Source organism: Vitis vinifera, chromosome 17, assembly GCF_030704535.1.
Source record: "Vitis vinifera cultivar Pinot Noir 40024 chromosome 17, ASM3070453v1".
NCBI classification, from domain to species: domain Eukaryota; kingdom Viridiplantae; phylum Streptophyta; class Magnoliopsida; order Vitales; family Vitaceae; genus Vitis; species Vitis vinifera.
In genome coordinates this window covers 7,886,204-7,900,255 of record NC_081821.1, presented here as the reverse complement: position 1 = coordinate 7,900,255, position 14,052 = coordinate 7,886,204, and the positions used below count along the sequence as shown (strand labels likewise).

General features: G+C 29.3%; 1 long non-coding RNA gene across 1 annotated transcript; it reads right to left on the bottom strand.

Moving 5' to 3' along the window:
* Nucleotides 1-10,222: 10,222 nt before the first annotated feature.
* Nucleotides 10,223-11,350, bottom strand: LOC104882299 (uncharacterized). The gene is made up of 2 exons (XR_788022.3): nt 10,706-11,350; nt 10,223-10,584 (listed from the first exon to the last, which is right to left on the bottom strand). It is a non-coding gene; the product is annotated as an uncharacterized LOC104882299 (long non-coding RNA).
* Between the last annotated feature and the right edge of the window lie 2,702 nt (nt 11,351-14,052).

Genomic DNA, 14,052 nt, shown 5'->3' with positions numbered 1-14,052 from the left:
TTTGTTCTTAAGAACAATAAATATGGTATTTTAAGAAAATATCTTTTAATTGTTTTCACTTGTTTTTTAAAAATTATTTAGAAAATAATTATATAAATATATAAAATGATTAGAAATAAAATATTGGATATAAAGATTATTCTTAAAACATATTAAAAAAAATATTAAAAATAAATTAAAAATATTTTAGGTTCTAAAATAGACTTTTATTGTACAAAACATTAGAGATCAATTTTCAAAAATTGATATCAAACACTATTTTCTAAAACAGTTACCAAATAAGATATAAAGTTGTGTTTGAAAAGCATTTTTGAAACCAGTTGTGGAAAAGTAGTTATCAAAAACTATTATTAATGTTTTTATGACAAAACTTTGTTTGATTTGAAATATTTTTAACCTATATTTTATGTTTTTAATTTTTTTTTAAAAAACAACATTTATTATGATTTATTATTTTCAATCATGTCCATATATGTATAATTATTTTTTAAAATAATCATAAAAAAATGAAAATAATTAAAATATGTTATTTGAAAAATACTCCATTCTATATTTTTAAAAATAATTTTTTTATTTTCAAATATATTTTTCTATTTTGTTTCCTTAAAAATAGCTTCCAAATATACGCTAACATTTCCCAACTTCAAGACATACTAAGCAATAATAGTGTGAAGTTAAAAAAAAAGCCAAATGATCCTTATTGACATGGACAGTGGAGGTATAAGTGGATCCATGAAATTAGAAGGTGTCATAGGAAAATTATTTTCAAACTGAAGGCATATTTTCTAAATGTGATTTCTGTAAGGACCACCTCTAAACATACACGTGGCAGCCTCACAGAGCACTCCTCCATTGGACACGTGGCACGTCCAACCCTTTGTTCGGATTTTCCTCATGGGGCACATGGCACTTTCAACTCTTCATCCGAATAACCATGGGACCGGCATGCTATCCATACTCCCTTGTCCGGACGTCCTGTCCGGACCCAATGCTAGCGTCTTAGACAAAAGTCTTGATCGCGTTTTGCGGGCCATCATTATTCATACTACTAAAAGCATGTTCGACGGGACCCTCCTGGGTCACTTCAGGCAACTTGTCACCACTTGCACGGCGCCGCCTGCAGAGCGAAAAGACAAGGATGACGACAAGTCATCCTTCCCATAATCTCTGACAGTCGCCTGCAAGATAATGATGGCTTTGCTACCATCTTAGCACCATTATGACAAGCTAAAAATTCTTCCCACCATTAAAGGGGACAAAGCTCCTGGCACTATAAAAGACCTTCACATAGTAAAAGAAGGTAAGCATTCTTTCCCAAAAGAGGAGGGCCCAAGTGAGAATATCAAAATGTTAGAGATAAAAGCTAACAAAACCATCAGAGGGTGTATTTGGACTCCTTATCCGGACATCTTTTGCAGGTCAAATGAAGGAAGTATCATCTTGAGTTGAGAAGGCGCGTCCATCTGGCATCTGCAGTGGTCCCAGTAACGCAAGCCCTTAACAATTTCTGTTTTGAAATCTAAATTAAAATTTTATTTTAAACCAAACAGCACCTTCTAAATGCAATTTCTTCCTTTTTATAAAATTGTATTTTTAAAATATAATTTTAATCTAATAAAAATATATTACATGACTTTAGGTGACATCAAAAGAGTTATTTTGATAACCTATATACTATTATTAAAAGTATAAAATGTTTATCCATAATTTTTTCATAGAGTATAGGTGTTAATTTTTTCATAGAGTAGTGTTGTAGTACAATCCGAGCGGGTAGTCTTGTCAAGCTGCCACAAGCTGGATGAAGGAGATGGCCAATAGTTTCATCTAAGTTCCTTAAGATGCAGACGATTATAATCCCTACACAAAGGCTGTCCGGATGGTTTGTCCGAGCATGCCCCTCTGATGCCAAAGTCAATAAGTGGCTTAAGCAAGTCAAATTATTTTTAAAAAAGAAAGCCCTCATTCTTTGTAGGGTATGCATGGTTATTTATACCTTTTGTGGTGTAACGTCTTATCAGGTGTCTTAATAGTACCTTAATTGAGCTTGATTGTGCAATCTGATGGCATTGATTGTCGATGCATAACGACTGTCTCACCATAATGAGCCGCTGAGAATTGAATGTTTCTTATAACGATCGTGGTTAATATAAAGCGTGTCAGGCGCACAATCAACACATTAATAGTGTGTAAATGCATAATAGATGGTCATGCTTTAACCATGTTGTATCTATGTAGGATTTATCTGTCTGGCCTACTTTGAGACGGATCCGTCACCCGGCCTAAGGGCCGTAGGGCCATCTAGCTAAGGGCGGTTTCCCAAACTACACCTCTCGCCAAACAGTTATGAGAGAGTGGTGGACTTTAGGATGGCCTTGCAGAGAGGATCCCACAATGCCCCAAGTCTTGCAGTTGGGCCCAAGTAGACGTCAGATGGCTAAATGCAAGAGCTGTGACTTTTGAAGATTTTGAAATCATGGCGCCCAAAATCCACATGTTGGATACTCATTCGTCGAGGGGTCACATCAGTCGAGGCATGGTGTTAAGCGATGCAACCCTTCGGACGCCATGATTTTTTGCAACCATACCCCTATATAGGTTGGTTGCTTTTAAGTAGATGGTTCATTTCCTCCCTACTATTACTTTTTGGTAACTTTTTTTCTCTCCATCGGGGACGCTTTAGGCCTTCAAAATCTTCATCGTTGGCTATCCATTCTCGGCGAGGCAATTCCGGTTCCACCACAATGCAGTTTTACCAAGTATTGAGTTCCTCTTCGATCTTTATTTTTATGGTTTTTTCTTCACTGATGAATGCATTTTTTCCATGGTTTCTACTTACGTGTTTCATACGTTTTTGTCGAAATCTATTCTTGTATCAATTTGGTTATGGATTTGGAGTCTGTGTTTTCCTTTTACTGGCACTCTGAGAGTTATGTAGTGTTTCTGGGCTCAAGCAAAGTTATGGTCTAAGACCATTGACGTTATTTAGACATGACTTTCCCAACAAGTTTTGTGTCAAGTCATTTAGGGTAGGATCCGTGTGATGAGCATAACTTTCGATTAAGTGTCTTTGTAGGGAGTCCTAGTGTTGACTAGTTAGCGCTTTTGCTGCATAGGTGATTATTCGACCATTTTTCTGTTTGTAAATATGGACAAAAGTGGGGTCGCATCTACAAGCGGTAGAACTTGGCATGGTGAGGCTAAGTCATCTAGATCTGGTTGTTCTCTAACAGGGCGTCCGATTGGTGAGTTGTCCGAGTAGGAGTTTCGTGTTTGTTGCTACATCCCGAAGTCTATCTCTATCCAACTATCAGATTGAGAGGCTTCGTCTATAGACGGACTTCCTAACAACATGATCTACTTCACCAAAGAACAATTTGCAGTGGGACTTTGGTTAGGGTTGGTCAGCTAGAAGGGGTGCGATGGCTCCATGAGCGACGCCCCTCGGCCATCTGAGCTTGCAACTCCTAATTTTCTCGTTTCAGTTATTCGGCTTGCTGAAGCAATGATTGCATTTGACGCTCATTTTCTTCTTGTTTCCTTTCCATTTGGGCTTGCCAAGCCTAGAATTGGTTGGCCATAATGGCTTATTGGGATACATTAGATGTATTGGTCATCATGCTAATATGTTTTTGGTTCAATCTTCCCACAAACGGTGCCAATGTTGTAGCACAATCCAAGCGGGTAGTCTCATCTAGCTGCCACGAGTTGGATGAAGGAGACGACCAATAGTTCTGTCTAAGTTCCTCAAGATGCAGACGACTATAATCCTTACACAAAGGTTGTCCGGATAGTTTGTATGGGCATGCCCCTCTAATACTAAAGTCAGTAAGTGGCTTAAGCAAGTCAAATTCTTTTTCAAAAAGAAAGCCCTCTCTCTTTGTAGAGTACGCATAGTTATTTATACATTTTGTGGTGTAACGTCTTACCAGGTGTCTTAATAACACCTTAATTGCACTTGATTGTGCGATCTGATGACATTGATTGTTGATGCATAATGGTTGTCTTGCCATGATGAGCCGTTGAGAATGGAATGTTTCCCATAACGACCATTATTAATGAGTGTATAAATGCATGATAGACAGTCATGCTTTAACCCAATGTTTTCAGAACCGGATCAATCATTGAACCGAAAAAGTTATCGGTTCACAGTTCACTGGTCGGACCGGTGATGTCATAAATATATATTTTATATATTATTAAAAAAAATTTTAAAAATTCTATCTAAATTTTGACAATATCTACTATATTTGTTAAGTTTTTTCACAAAATTTTTTACATGTAGATGTCAATCACCCAATATTTTCAATAATTTCAATGTGTAATAAATAAATAAAAATATATATATATATAACATACCACTACAATTATAATCAATAGAAAAATCAAGAAATTAAGTATAAAACATCAAATTTTGGGAGGTTTCCCGTTTCCAGCGGATCATCTAACTTTTTCGGGATACTTGCAAGTCTGCCATCTTTCTTCTTCAGCTGAAGATTCATCCACCAACCACATACAACCTGCCTCAAAACACTTTGGTAGGGAGTTGGACTTCATTACTTCAGCCAAGTAAGGATTTTTTTTGTCAAATGTGGCATGAACCATTGCATTTTTCGACTGTGGGAGCTTTCCAACACGCTATCGGGGATGGAGGGTAGTGGAGAGTGATGGGGCTTTGCAGGCGGGGGTTGGTGATGGGGATTTTCAGCCTTTTTGGGACGGGGTTGGGAGTTTTCCAACGCTCGGAGCTGGGTGGGGGGGTTTTCCAGTGTGCAGTGGGGGGTTTTCCATTGTGCGACGCAGAAAGTGGGTTCTTAGCACAGGGGGTGTGCTGCCGGTGGGACGATGTTCCAGGCGCGGGGAAGGGGAATGGGAAAAAAAAATGGTTGAACTGGACGATTTGGAGGGAACCGATCAGTTTGTCTAGTTCACTGGTCTAACCGTCAGTTCAAGCGATCCAATTCTAATTCGATCACTTTTCGGTTCAATTGGTTGGACTGGACCAAAACCGTGACTGACCGGTCAATTTTTAAAATCATGCTTTAATCATGTTGTATCCGTGAAGGATTTATCCGTTTGACCTACTTTGAAATGAATAAGTCACTCGATCTAATGGTCGTAGGGCCATTTGGCTGAGGGTGGTTTCCTAAACGACACTTCTAGCCAAACGATTATGAGAGAATAGTAGATTTCAAGATGGCCTTGTAGAGAGGATCCCACTAGTAGAGGTGTCATCATTGAGAAAGTAACTTACCATTACTTGTTGGAGTGTGGTCAACAATTTTCCCTTCGAGTAGCTTTCTCACTCCTTCCATGTTGGACAAAGTTGCAAAAATGTGTGTCAGAATTTTTGTTTGGACAAACCTGTTGCTCTTGTGTACCTTTTCTTCTAATTGTTTGGTGGTTTTATAGAGTGTGGCCTACAACGTTGCTCTTACCTTCATGATTACCCTTTATTATGGTTTTAATGCATAACGATCAATCATTGATTGTCAATAACAGTCATTTACTTATAATGTGTAATGACTGCTTGGTTGTCCCACGGAAAATATGTAATTGACCCATTTATGGAATCTGATTGTTTGGATGCTGCTTCAAGGTGATTTGCCTTGGTCGAGTGCTAAGCTACCCAAGGGTAAGTCCACTCTGATAGCGCACTGCTTAGGTACTTACAATTACTTACATCTCTCAGTTTTATATTCTATTGTCACCAACCCAATTATAATGATTACTTGAAAAAACAAATATACCTTCCACCTCTTCGCTCAATTCCTTAATTCACCAAGGTAGAGCTCACTTACTAGAGGAGATGACTAGAATCCTATCTTGCAAACAACTTAGAGTCCTCCATCTATTCTTTTCAAATAACCTAGTTTCAAGCCACCAAGTAAGTTTATTACCATTTTAAGTGTGCTCCACCTAATCTTTTTAATTAATTCCAATCTTTTTAATTAATTCTTTAGAATAAAGTTACAATTTCTTGATGAAATTCTATCTTATTTGCAATCATTTGGTTTGTCATTTTAGCAACTATGTTATGTAGGGCAAGTTAGCCCTTAACCTTTATACAACCAAGGAGACATGGAAATCCTAGAAGATTAATAATGCCATGTGGGCCATGGGATTATGCTCTCGCTTTCTCTGATTTAATTCGTCTGTAATTTAGACCTTTTTTCGATAAAATTTAATATTTATTACTCCACAAATTAAATTAAGTTAAGTTTAATTATTTTTAATTGGTTAACTTAAAAACTTATTATTCTTATTTTAAGTATTAAGTTTGTGTGGTAAAATTAGTTTAAAATTATCAAATTAACATATAACTATTATTTGCTCTTATTAATTTTAATTAATATTTATCTTCATTAAACTTAGATAGTATATTTATTTATTAAAAATTCATATTAAAACATAATAAATCATGATGTAGAATTATGGATATAAAAAAGATTCTCATTACATGTGTATAAATAAGCCAAATGATATTTGAGATTTAGAATATGTTAAGTTGAAATATTAAATTATTTTTCAAAATATATTTAATGTATCTAATTATTTAAATTAAGTTATTAAAAGTCTATTTGCTATTTTTAAAAAAAGTATTTTTAGTATTAAAAACGTTTTTAGGAAAAAAAAATAGATGTTTGACAGATGTGAAAAATCACTTAGAGTGTATTTAACAGTGATTTTAAGAAGCATTTTTAATATTTTTAACACTTGAATAAAAAAAATTTCAAATGTTAGAAATGTTAGAAACATTTCCTATAATCACTATCAAATGAGCTTTTATAGCATCATAAAAACACTTTTAGAGAAAACACTTCCACTAAAAAAACACCAAATAGAAATACCATCAAATACACTCTAAATCATATTTAGAAAATTACCTATCGAATGTTTATTTATCACATGTTTCTCTATAATGCGTTTGATAATATTTTTACTCAAAGTGCTTTTAGTAGAAATATTTTCTCTAGAATGTTGTTTTTAAGAGAATCTAATTTTCCAATACCATAAGTGATTTTTCAAAATTTTAAAAATATTTCCTAAATTTTTCTAAACACCTGATATCTATAAAAGAGATTCCACAAACGAAGAATATGGGCAAGAGTGTACTCCTCCCTTTTCTTTTTCAAATATAAATTTGTTGATATTTCTTTATTATTTAAATTCATAAATTAAAATTTGTGTCTATAAATTTTATTATGTCACATATATATTTTTTTAAAAATAAAAATAATAGTTTAGATTAGAAAAAGTTTATATTTGGTAAATATTAATTTTACAACTATTAATATTTGTATTTCATAAATATTGATTTTCATTTTTATTTTAACTAAAAATAAAAAGGAAAAAGGGATATGGAAAGGATTTTATATTTTTTTAAAATATATTATTTTGAAAAAATATATTATTTTGATCCAAATAAATGGAATTATCTTGTACCTTATAATTTCTCTATTATTTTCTCATTTCCAATAATATACTATTTTCTTTTTCCATATTGCAAGCAAAAGATTTAGCTGTTTTACTTTTTATATATGATTAATGACAATTTTGGTAAATATTTAAATAAATAAGAATAAAAAACCGTCACAACAAAAGTGCATTAAGACTTATATACTAGGTTTGTTCCATGTGAAACGCACGTCAATAGTTAGGTAGTAAACTTAATATTAGATAATTTTTTAATTATTTAATAAAAATTATAAAAAAAATTAATTTAATAAAAATGAAATGAAAATTTTAAACTTTTAAGTATTTATGTTTAAAAAATTTGTAGCATCATGACAAATCTATGCATATATATATTTTGTAATAAAAAATGTATATATCAAAATAAAAGTAATTAATTATTTTTAATTATTTAATAAAGAAAGATATGTTATTAATATTTGTTGAACTGATGAGTATGACCTAATTGATAGGATTTGTTTAACAAGATTTTTCTTAAAATTATAAGAAATAAAAAAAATTATTAATCCTATTTAACTAAAATTTCTTAGATATAATATTTCTTAAGTTTTTACAAAACAAAAGTGCATCCCAACTTTTATTATATAGTATATATATAATATAATAACAAGATTTAAAATAAATAATTTAAAAAAATTTATTTTAGGAAAATACTAAAGAAAAAAATATATAAATAAATATAATTTTCTTATATTTAGTTTACTACGAAAAATAAAAAAATAAAAAAAAATAAAATATAATTAAAATTAGTTAGAATCCTATTCATTTTGAAATTATTTAATTTTCATATAAAAAGAAAAAATAAATAAATAAATTTTAAAAAGTATATAAAAATGATTTATTAACTTTAAGCCTATGTTTAGATCTTGAAAATTTTAAGGATAGAAAATAAAAAGAAGAAACAAAAGAGAGAATAAAAGAAAATAAAAAAATAAATTTAATATTAATAACTTATTTTTATATATTTATTTAAACTCTTTAAATTTATTTTTCTGTTATCTAATTTGAAAATATATACATTTTTAACTAATTTTAATATATATGATTTTTTTTCTTCATATTTTTCATAATAAACTAAATTTGAGAAAATTATTTTTTAATATTATCTCCTTACAACTTTTCAAGAGCTAAACATAACTTAAATTTATTTTTATTTTTTTAATTTCTTTTGATGATGATGATCATAACAATTATTATTATTTTCTTGTTTAGTTTATCTTTATAATTTATAATCATTATAAGGTCAGGAAGTTCTAAAAAGAAATAAATTATGGACAAATTAATTGTAATATAATGGTTGTGATTTAGCGGAATTTATGAATAACAAGTTTATTTTAATTATATTTGATTGATATCAATATGTTACTTTTAACTGAATAGAAAAATCAAATAATTTATTTTTTTTAGAACACTAAACATAAATATGTTGATCTAATGGCGGGACTTTGTTGGTCTAGATATATAGTGATACCAATCACCATCCCAAAATATTCTAATTCCTTCAAACAAAGTGTGATATGTCTAGGAAAATGATTGAGTGTGGTGGGGGCCTTTGTGTGAACTAGGTCATTTTTAAGACCAAAACTTTTATTCCATTGAACTTTTACTACCACTAGAAATAACAACACAAAAACAATTTCCCACCCTTGTTTCATAGATATTATATATATATATATATATAATCAAACAATAAAATATGAATGAAATTTATTTTTTCACATTAAACTCAAACATCAATGATTTATTATTATTATTATTATTAAAGGTATTTTTAATGCATAACAATATATTTTAATTTAATTAAAATGGTAATTTATTCATGAGAAGTATCATCAGTCTTAATAAATTTAATTTCAATTAGAAATAAAAACATCTATTAATTTTAAGGATGGTATGACCAATACTTTTTTTTAATATGTTTAATTTTCTTGATTTAAAAAATACATAATAAAAAAAATCAATTCAATCTAGTATATTCTATTGATCTTGAATATATATTTTTTTCTTTTATTTATTTTTTCTAATTTTCAAAAGTTTTACAAAAATAAATTATTAGTCTAATTAAGATACTAAATGAAAAAAATAATAATAACATTTTTCATATTCATATAATTTATTAAAAATAGAAACTCAATAAATAATTTGCATCAATAAAAAAATTATCAAATTTTTTTACTATATATTAAAGTAAAAGGATGAGGACATGGAAAGGGAGACGAATCCATCCCGTAAAGGGATTCCTTGTTCTTGTTTATGATGGGAATGTGGTTGGGATAAAGAATAAAATTACATACAAAGACGGGAATGGTATTAAGAACAAAAAGGATTTATTAAAATATAGAATGATCATTTAATCAAAGTTTGTACATAGTTTAAGTTATAAAATTATGATAGTCATAGTCTGATTTCTCTGATCTCTAACTAAGTTATACAATAATCATCATAATTTAATAGGTTATTTGATTAAAAGGGTCTCTCAAAACCCAAATTTTGAAATTTAACCTCCCACAATTTTTTGATATTATTGGGACAAAAATATCCTCATTATTTTATTATAAAAATACTATGTCTTTTAAAACCTACATATAAATATTAAAAATAAAAAAGGATATTTATATCAAAAATAAATTATTTTTCCAAAAAAAATATGAAAAATGTTAGATTTTCGATTTTGATTATTTCATCCATTTTAACCAAATATTTCTAATTTAATCCTTCCAACTTTAAATGTTTTGATCTTCTTTCACTCTTGTAAGCATGAAATCAGGACCAACATTTCAAAAATATTGTACAAATCTCCTTTGGAACATAATATTAGAAGTGGAATCAAACTTAACATTGAAGAAGTCCTTTACTATTGATGAATGTGAGCTACCACTCATCGATCTAAGTTTCTTGAATCTTGGCAACTTGGAGCATGAAGAGTGTAAAAGACAGATATGTGAAACTTCATCCAAACCGACCTTCCAAATAAGTCAATCCTAATGTTTCATCTCGAATCCAGAGTGAGCAAGTGAAGTTTTATAGGAGGCAATTTACCCTTGATGCTAAACCATTTTTCATCCTTACCCTTGATGCAAAAATCATAATCATAAATTCTCTAGTATTGACCTGAAAAATCAATTGCAGATATTACAAAGAGAACATCAAAGTTATTTACTAATCATTTTATACTATTATAAGATTGGTAAAAATAGTGTAGAGTGCCACATTTTTTTCTTAATTGACATACCTGAAATTGCATTAGTCCTCATCAGTTCTTTGGTGGAAAAGTTACTGGAAGAATTTCACTTGCTCACACTGTATCCGAGACAAAACTTTGGAGAATGCCATGACCGAAAACTTGAAAGAATTCCCACTTGAATGAATCCTCCTATATCTGTCTTCTTACATTCTTCATACTCCAACTCGTCAAGATTAAAGAGACTTACGATCCATAAGGGGTAGCTCATATTCATCAACAGCTAAAAACCTCTAGGTGATTGTTTCTGCTTCATTTCTACATCGAGATTTCCAACAAATATCTCTAAAAAAAAAAAAAAAAAAAAAGGCTGAAATGGAGTAAAGAAGTTAGAACTAATTGGGAGTTGTTACAGAACCCTAGCTAGAGATGAGTGAAGAGAGTGGACATTGTTAGGATTGATGAAAATCTGTGACTGCATGGATGAAGATTTATAGAGGCTTTGAGAACAGCATCACTGTAAAGGATAAACCCACTCCGAGAAAATGATGGAAAAGATGACAGAAAATGATAGACAAAGTGACATGAATGTTGCCACCGCCAGTACGCTCTCACTTTGCCAACCAGCTGTAATATTCCTCATATTTGAAAACGGAGTACGTTCAATCATCCATCAACAAAGAACGGAAAATATAAAAAAGCTTTCACATCCAATTAATTGCGTAACTTCATGGGTTCTGAGTAAGGAACCCCAGACATGAAATGGTGGCACAGTGCTGACAAGAAGCAAAAGAAAAGGCTGCCAATACGTCACTTCAATCCATGGAACGATAAGGATGAATCTTTCATGGACAGTCCAGAACCAGCTAACTACTTCCAGATTTTTCATTTTATTTTTTATTTTTTTTTTGTGGGTTAGACGTTTTAGCCCATTTTCAATCATTAATTAACCCACAAATAAAACTAACTTTGGTTTTTTTTCATCTTTAGGAAGACAAAGATACAAGTTTGTAGTGATGATTGATGGCAGACATGGCTGCCCATTTGATCAATCATGGTGGGCTTGGTTGTCTCTGACCATCAGTACAATCAAATCATAATGTCTCATGGGCCAAAAAAATTATGATTTACATGGTAGGATTTACTTAATTACGAACCACACGAATTCTTTACCACTGGTTGGCTTGGTTGGAGTGGTTTTGTGTCAACAGATCATTAATTTAAATGTACTTTTTTTTTTTTAATCACGAGAACCCACTTCTCTTTTCTATAATATTTTTTATAATATAGTGAGAAGATTTTTTCCCATCCTATGGTTAGCCAAAAACCTTAATTAGTGAGAGTGACGATTCTCAAATAAAGGTAGAAGAAAAGATAGAGGGTTAACATCTTGTTTGGTAGCTATTTTTTAAAACGGTTTCAAAAAAATAATTTTTAAAAACTATTTTTTGATGTTTTGAATAACAAATGCATATTTGAAATTTTAAAATATTTTAAACCTGTTTTTTCGTGTTTTTAAATATATTTTAAAAATAAATTTTATATATAATAATTTATTTTTAATTATTCTCCATATTTATATAATTATTTTTTAAAATAACCTTTAAAAAAATATGTAAAAATAATTAAAAATGTTATTTAAAAACATTATATTTTCTATTTTTAAAAATAGAAAACAATCTCAGTTTTTAATTTTCTAATTATCAAATGTTTTTTTTTATTCTAAAAAAAAAAATGTTTTAAAAAATAATTATCAAACAAGCTCTAAGAATATATACTTAAATTCTTAATAAGAATTTGATTAAATACAAGTAAAAAAGAATTTCACTTTTTTCATTCAAATAAAAGTTTTCTTGAAAGTAATATATCTTAAAATTTTGAATAATAATAATAATAAATAAATAAATAAATAAATCAAGACTTCAATTCCTTTGTTTATATAATTGAGAAAAATAAGCGAAATGGATTTAAAGAATCATTTAAAAAATAATTTATTAAATTTAAATATATTTTTTATTTTCTTTCACTATCTCTTTCTTTCTACTTTTTCTTTCCCTTATATTTTCCCTCAAATTTTTTAAAAACCAAACATAACCTTAATTTTTAGATTGATAAGATAAGATATGATAAAAACATGTATATTTGAGGATGTGTTTTTTGTCGGCATATGAAATAAGATATCTTTGGATATTAAGTTTATGTAACACCACGTTGTTTATAAAAGATTAAAATATATCGTAGTTCAATGTTTGGTATTTGTTTAAAATATAAATTATATTATATCATAATATTTGTTATTAAATAGGTCTAAAATATTTTTCATATTTAATATTATTTACATTTTTTTTTTTTACAATTTATCATTTAGAAAATAATTTTTTATTTTATTTTTTATTAATAATATTCATGATTAAAATATTTAAAATTTATAGATAAAAATATTATATTACATTGTTAAATATATAGAAACTTTTTGTATACATTAAATATTACATATTAGGGATGACAATGAGACGAGTTCGGGACGGGTCGCCCCCATCCCAACCCTACCCCGTTTATTTAAAGTAATTTCCATCCCCGTCCAATTTAAAAAATTAAATGAAACGGGACGAGTATGATAAATTTCCATACCCACCCTGCTTCGTCCTGTTTAACTTTTTTTTTAATTTAATTTTTTTAAATTACTTTTAAAATTTTTAATTATATTAAAATAAATATATTTTATAAATAATTAAATTATTATATTTTTTATAACTTATTTTATTAAAAATATTTTATTATTATCTATATATTAAAAATAGTAAAATAAAAAATAAATTAAATTAATTTTAAAATTCAAATTAAATTAATTTAATTTTAAAAATTAATTTTATATATAAGGTAATACCCGAACTCGCCTTGGGTTTTAAAAAAATTATCAAACTTGTCCCAAACTAGTTTTTTAAAATTGAACCCCGTCCCATTAGGGGTGGGGCGGGACGGGTACTCAAAAAAACCTGCCCCATTACCATCCCTATTACATTTATTATTATTATTATTATTATTATTATTTTACATTGCATTTTATATAGATTTTAAATTTTTTTTTTACTAATTTTTATTATTTAATTAAAACTTTTTGTTTTAAAAAATAAATTGATATAAAAATATGAAAAAAAGAAGAAGAAGAAAATCAAGGAAAAGAATATCTTATTCCATGGCTGGTTGAACTTGAATGAAATAATTTGTCCTGTCTATTATTTGTCAAACATGGGATAAATATCTCATCCTAATAACTTGTCCTTAATGAAATCTAAGGATTTCATATATTGTTGGGCTTGACAAGGATGGCATCGAAAAGGGCCTGGTGGCCCATGGGTTCATCTTTGACTTCCCGAGGGCCCAACAGCTTTGATAAT